At 39.1% G+C, this 7,150-nt stretch overlaps 1 pseudogene; it reads right to left on the reverse strand.

Moving 5' to 3' along the window:
* Positions 1-433: 433 nt before the first annotated feature.
* Positions 434-964, reverse strand: LOC103090914 (interferon alpha-13 pseudogene; annotated as a pseudogene).
* Positions 965-7,150: the final 6,186 nt, after the last annotated feature.

The following is a 7,150-nucleotide window of genomic DNA, read 5'->3' on the forward strand; positions in this document are numbered from 1 at the left end:
GTTCTTATACAGATAACATTCTATTATGATCAAATTCCTGACAGCTTTCTGTTTACCTGTTACAGCAGCCAGCATTAAGTTAACTGACAAATATCTCTAACACCACACTATCTGAAAAACCTTTCTATAAAAAAAGAAACTTCATATGTTGAAAATAGCAAATACCAGCCCAAAACTTAAAGTGATCTTTTAAATTACATTATAAAATTATTTATACAAGAAATAATGTATATAATGTACAATTATTTATACAAGAAAAAATGTCTACACATTGTTTTAAAATCAAGATTTTCATTTCAGACATTTTTCAACTTGTGAAGAAATGTAAGTTGAGATTGCTTTGGAGCACTCAGCAAACACTAATGTAATTGAATTAAAAAGTGTCACAAGTATAAAAAATATTCTGTATTTGTTGACATTTCTTTGAGGATTCTTACATGAGGGAAAGGCACTTTTCAATTTCCACTCTGACAACCTCTCGGGCACAGGGGCTGTATTCCTTTGCCTTCAGGTAGAAATGGATTCCATGGAAATACTTGCGGGCAGCAAGTCCCAGATCAGGACAATCCAGATTGTCTTCTTCCATCTGCTCTAGTCAGTCCAGCCTCTCTGATCAAGGCTAGGGAAGGGTTTATCGAGGAGGGTGTTGTTCCAAGCAGCACGGCTGTCCTCTGTGTTTAAGAGTTGGAGGATCTGCTGGAGCATCAGATAGTGGTAACAGGAGCCTTGAATCATCTGGATTTGAGTGATATTCTCTTTTTAAAAATTTTTTAAATTTGCCAAGGAAATTTGAAGTCGGCTCTGTCCTTTAGGGACCACTGAGAGGGGATCCTTTGCATCTGTTCCAACTGTTGGAAGACTTCCTTGTTGTCCTGACTATGGCTCCTAGGCAAGTTCCAGCCAAGAGAGCAAGCACGGATGGAGCAGAGCATCACCCCTCTACTAGCAAATAGAATTGGGCCATTGAGAATTTGAGTGATTCACTAGACGGCCGCCAGGGGGCGCGTGGGAACCGCTAAACAATTAGCTGGAAGGTTCCTTCCCTGGAACTGTGGACAGCGTCCTTCCCTAGGCGGCCGGTAGAGGGCGCAGGGTTTGTTTGGGAAACGCCTACTCTTGAGTTTGCAGTCTGCAGCTGTCTCCTGCAGCTCGAGAGGCAGGGCGAAACGTAGTCACTGAGGCTGCTTTAATAATCAGCGTAGTGCGCGAAAAACCTTCGTTTTCTCGGTGCTGAGTGCTGAAGAGGAAGCCTCGTCGCGGCCTCGCCAGAGACATTTTTGTCTGGTTGGGAGCCGGAACCTTGCATTTTCGGGGCTTCCCTTGAGTTTTGCGCTTTATATTCTCACAGAAACTTGAGCGAGGCAATTTTGGGGGAAAGAAGCCGTTTTCCGAGCGGTCTGAGATGGGGAATCAGAGCGATTCCCAGCCTCAGAGAAAGGGGAGCCGATTTTTCAGATTCGGGCTCGTTTCTGGCGCGAGACAGCGAAGGCCCAGAGAAAGGGGAACGCGGCGGCGGCGGCGATGGGACGACAGAACGGTGTTGGGGACGCCCTGAGGGGTGAGTCGGAGCGCGGCCACCACCGGGGCCGAGGACGCGGGAGCTGAGCGCCCCTGTAGATGCTCTGGGACTTTCATAGGGTCTTTCAAGGATACAGCGTTAAAGTGAGGGAGAAAGTATTGAATATCTGAAAAGTAGGAATATTAAAAAGCTCACAGCATTTTACTTTTTATATTTTAAAATTAATGTTATATTTAAATTAATTCATATTATATTTAATTTAAATTAAATATTTTAAATGTTTCATGCTTTTACAATATATTAAAATATTTTAAATAGCATAGAATATTAAAATATATTTTAATGTTAAAACGTGGGTTATTAAACTTTATTTAAACTATATTTTCTTTATACTAAAACAAGTATTTAATATAGTTTTACTTTTCTGTATTTAATGGAAGCAAAATCAGTGATATTTTCAAGATTACTTCTTCACTTGTTTGTAATTGAGGGAATTACCATGTTTGACAATTTCTAATGACCCCGTGATAGTCTTAACTGATTTTTTTTTTTTAAAGATGTTGGGGGTAGGAGTTTATTAGTTAATTTATTTATTTTTGCTGTGTTGCGTCTTTGTTTCTGTGAGAGGGCTTTCTCTAGTTGTGGCAAGCGGGGGCCACTCTTCATCGCGGTGCGCGGGCCTCTCTCTTGTTGCAGAGCACAGGCTCCAGACGCGCAGGCTTAGTAGTTGTGGCTCACGGGCCTAGTTGCTCCCCGGCATGTGGGATCCTCCCAGACCAGGGCTCAAACCCGTGTCCCCAGAATTGGCAGGCATATTCTCTGCGCCACCAGGGAAGCCCCTTAACTGATTTTTAACTCATGTTCCTGAAATGTCTTTCCCAGGAGCTCACTTTGACAATATGGTTAGAAAGAAGAGTTGCTGTGTACAAGCAACTGAGGACATTTAGCAGGTCAGACTTTTTCATTTTCTTTAGTAAGAATTTTATAAACTAAATGGAATTTGCCCAAATTTCAGTTGCATCATGAAGGCTTACTTTGTAAGACTCTCAGGGACCTGCAAATGAAGGGTGATTTCATTTGTTTATTTAAAATTTTGGTATTTTGTTCCTCGTGCATGTTTTGGTATTAATTTTCATTTTAAAAGATTACATTGAAACATTCTTTATCTTGATGACTTAGATTTGGTGCCTCTTGTTTTGTTTTGTTTTGTTTTTTTTTGCGATACGCGGGCCTCTCACTGTTGTGGCCTCTCCCGTTGCGGAGCACGGGCTCCAGACGCGCAGGCCCAGCGGCCATGGCTCACGGGCCCAGCCGCTCCGCGGCATGTGGGATCTTCCCAGACCAGGGCACGAACCCGTGTCCCCTGCATCGGCAGGCGGACTCTCAACCACTGCGCCACCAGGGAAGCCCAGATTTGGTGCCTCTTTAACATTCTGTGTTTAAGGGAAGTACTAGCTTACTTTACCCTAACACTGACCCAGGAAATAGCTTTTGAATTAGAGTATTGTGCTGTTCCATGGCTGAAAATCTAGGACTGTTTCACTTCTCATCACCCTCTCATCCATAAATATACTTCTTACCATTTTCCTGGTCTCTACAACATTATTTTAATGTCTTTTTTTTTGAAAAAGAAAAAAAACCCTTTTACTGCCTTCATCTGATTTCCTCTCCCCCCACCCTCTTGCCTATGGTAACCACAAATCTGATCTCTTTTTTAATAGGGTTTTTTTTTAAACATCTTTATTGGAGTATAATTGCTTTACAATGGTGTGTTAGTTTCTGCTTTATAACAAAGTGAATCAGCTACACATAGACATATATCCCCATATCTCCTCCCTCTTGCATCTCCCTCCCACCCTCCCTATCCCACCCCTCTAGGTGGTCACAAAGCACTGAACTGATCTCCCTGTGCTATGCTGCTGCTTCCCACTAGCTATCTGTTTTACATTTGGTAGTTTATATATGTCCATGCCACGCTCTCACTTTGTCACATCTTACCCTTCCCCCTCCCCATGTTCTCAAATCCATTCTCTACGTCTGCGTCTTTAATCCTGCGCTGCCCCTAGTTTCTTCAGAAGCTTTTTTTTTTTTTTAGATTCCATATATATGTGTTAACATACAGTATTTGTTTTTCTCTTTCTGACTTACTTCACTCTGTATGACAGACTCTAGGTCTATCCACCTCACTACAAATAACTCAATTTTGTTTCTTTTATGGCTGAGTAATATTCCATTTTATATATGTGCCACATCTTCTTTATCCATTCATCTGTCGATGGACACTTAGGTTGCTTCCATCTCCTGGCTATTGTAAACAGTGCTGCAGTGAACATTGTGGTACATGACTCTTTTTGAATTATGGTTTTCTCAGGGTATATGCCCAGTAGTAGGATTGCTGGGTCATATGGTAGTTCTATTTTTAGTTTTTTAAGGAATCTCCATACTGTTCTCCATAGTGACTGTATCAATTTACATTCCCACCAACAGTTCAAGAGGGTTCCCTTTTCTTCACACCCTCTCCAGCATTTATTGTTTGTAGATTTTTTGATGCTGTCCATTCTGACCCACGTGAGGTGGTACCTCGTTGTAGTTTTGACTTGCATTTCTCTAATAATTAGTGATGTTGAGCGCCCTTTCATGTATTTGTTGGCAATCTGTATATCTGCTTTGGAGAAATGTCTGTTTAGGTCTTCTGCCCATTTTTGGATTCGGTTGTTTGTTTTTTTGATACTGAGCTGCATGAACTGATTGTATATTTTGTAGATTAATCCTTTGTCAGTTGCTTCATTTGCAAATATTTTCTCCCATTCTGAGGGTTGTCCTTTCATCTTGTTTATGATTTCCTTTGCTGTGCAAAAGCTTTTAAGTTTCATTAGATCCCATTTGTTTACTTTTGTTTTTATTTCCCTTTCTCTAGGAGATGGGTCAAAAAGCATCTTGCTGTGATTTATGTCATAGAGTGTTCTGCCTATGTTTTCCTCTAAGAGTTTGATAATGTCTGGCCTTACATTGAGGTCTTTAATCCATTTTGAGTTTATTTTTGTGTATGGTGTTAGGGAGTGTTCTAATTTCATTCTTTTGCATGTAGCTGTCCGGTTTTCACAGCACCATTTATTAAAGTGGCTGTCTTTTCTCCATTGTATATTCTTGCCTCCTTTATCAAAGATAAGGTGACCATATGTGTGTGGGTTTATTTCCGGGCTTTCTATCCTGTTCCATTGATCTATATTTCTGTTTTTGTGCCAGTACCAGACTGACTTGATTACTGTAGCTTTGTAGTATAGTCTGAAGTCAGGGAGCCTGATTCCTCCAGCTCCATTTTTCTTTCTCAAGATTGCTTTGGCTCTTCGGGGTCTTTTGTGTTTCCATACAAATTGTGAAATTTTTTGTTCTAGTTCTGTGAAAAATGCCAGTGGTAGTTTGATAGGGATTCCATTGAATCTGTACATTGCATTGGGTAGTAGAGTCATTTTCACAATGTTGATTCTTCCAATCCAAGAACATGGTATATCTTTCCATATGTTTGCATCATCTTTAATTTCTTTCATCAGTGTCTGATAGTTTTCTGCATACAGGTCTTTTGTCTCCTTAGGTAGGTTTATTCCTAGGTATTTTATTCTTTTTGTTCCAGTGGAAAATGGGAGTGTTTCCTTAATTTCTCTTTCAGATTTTTCACCATTAGTGTATAGGAATGCAAGTGATTTCTGTGCATTAATTTTGTATCCTGCTACTTTACCAAATTCATTGATTAGCTCTAGTAGTTTTCTGGTAGCATCTTTAGGATTCTCTATATATAGTATCATGTCATCTGCAAACAGTGACAGTTTTACTTCTTCTTTTCCGAATTGGATTCCTTTTCTTTCTTTTTCTTCTCTGATTTCTGTGGCTAAAACTTCCAAAACTATGTTGAATAATAGTGGTGAGAGTGGGCAAGAGTGGGCAACCTTGTCTTGTTCCTGATATTAGAGGAAATGGTTTCAGTTTTTCACCATTGAGGACGATGTTGGCTGTGGGTTTGTCATCTATGGCCTTTATTATGCTGAGGTAAGTTCCCTCTGTGCCTACTTTTTTGGAGTGTTTTCATCATAATTTGGTGTTGAATTTTGTTGAAAGCATTTTCTGCATCTATTGAGATGATCATATAGTTTTTATCCTTCAATTTGTTAATCTGGTTTATCGCAATTGATTGATTTGCATATATTGAAGAATCCTTGGATTCCTGGGGTAAATCCCACTTGATCATGGTGTATGATCCTTTTAATGTGCTGTTGGATTCTCTTTGCTAGTATTTTGTTGAGGATATTTGCGTCTATGTTCATCAGTGATATTGGCCTGTAGTTTTCTTTTTTTATGACATCTTTATCTGGTTTTGGTATCAGGGAGATGGTGGCCTCGTAGAATGAGTTTGGGAGTGTTCCTCCCTCTGCTATGTTTTGGAAGAGTTTGAGAAGTATAGGTGTTAGCTCTTCTCTAAATGTTTGATAGAATTCGCCTGTGAAGCCATCTGGTCCTGGGCTTTTGTTTCTTGGAAGATTTTAAATCACAGTTGTAATTTCAGTGATTGTGATTGGTCTGTTCATATTTTCTATTTCTTCCTGATTCAGTCTTGGGAGGTTGTGCTTTTCTAAGAATTTGTCCATTTCTTCCAGGTTGTCCATTTTTTGGGCATATAGTTGCTTGTAGTAATCTCTCATGATCTTTTGTATTTCTGCAGTGTCAGTTGTTACGTCTCCTTTTTCATTTCTAATTCTGTTGATTTGAGTCTTTTCCCTATTACTCTTGATGAGTCTGGCTAATGGTTTATCAATTTTGTTTATCTTCTCAAAGAACCAGCTTTCAGTTTTATTTACCTTTGCTATTGTTTTCTTCATTTCTTTTTCATTTATTTCTGAACTGATCTTTGTGATTTCTTTCCTTCTGCTAACTTTGGGGTTTTTGTTTACTCTTCCTTCTCTAATTGCTTTAGGTATAAGATTAGGTTGTTTACTTGAGATTTTTCTTGTTCCTTGAGGTAGGATTATATTGCTGTAATTTCCCTTTTTGAACTGCTTTTGCTGCATCCCATTGGTTTTGGGTCATCATGTTTTCATCGTCATTTGTTTCTAGGTATTTTTTGATTTCCTCTTTGATTTCTTCAGTGATCTCTTGGTTATTTAGTAGTGTATTGTTTAGCCTCCTTGTGTTTGTATTTTTTACAGTTTGTTCCCTGTAATTGATATCTAGTCTCATACTGTTGTGGTTGGAAAAGATACTTGATGTGATTTCAATTTTTTAAAATTTACCAAGGCTTGATTTGTGACCTAAGATATGACCTATCCTGGAGAATGTTCCATGAGAACTTGAGAAGAAAGTGTATTCTGTTGTTCTGGGTTGCAATGTCCTGTAAATATCAATTAAGTTCATCTTGTTTAATGTGTCATTTAAAGCTTCTGTTTCCTTATTTACTTTCATTTCAGATGATCTGTCCATTGGTGAAAGTGGGGTGTTAAAGTCCCCTACTATGATTGTGTTACTGTCGATTTCCCCTTTTATGGCTGTTAACATTTGCCTTATATATTGAGGTGCTCCTATGTTGGGTGCATAAATATTTACAATTGTTATGTCTTCTTCTTGAATCGATCCCTTGATCAT

Source organism: Lipotes vexillifer, unplaced genomic scaffold (assembly GCF_000442215.2).
Source record: "Lipotes vexillifer unplaced genomic scaffold, Lipotes_vexillifer_v1.1 scaffold317, whole genome shotgun sequence".
In the NCBI taxonomy this organism is placed as follows: Eukaryota; Metazoa; Chordata; class Mammalia; order Artiodactyla; family Lipotidae; genus Lipotes; species Lipotes vexillifer.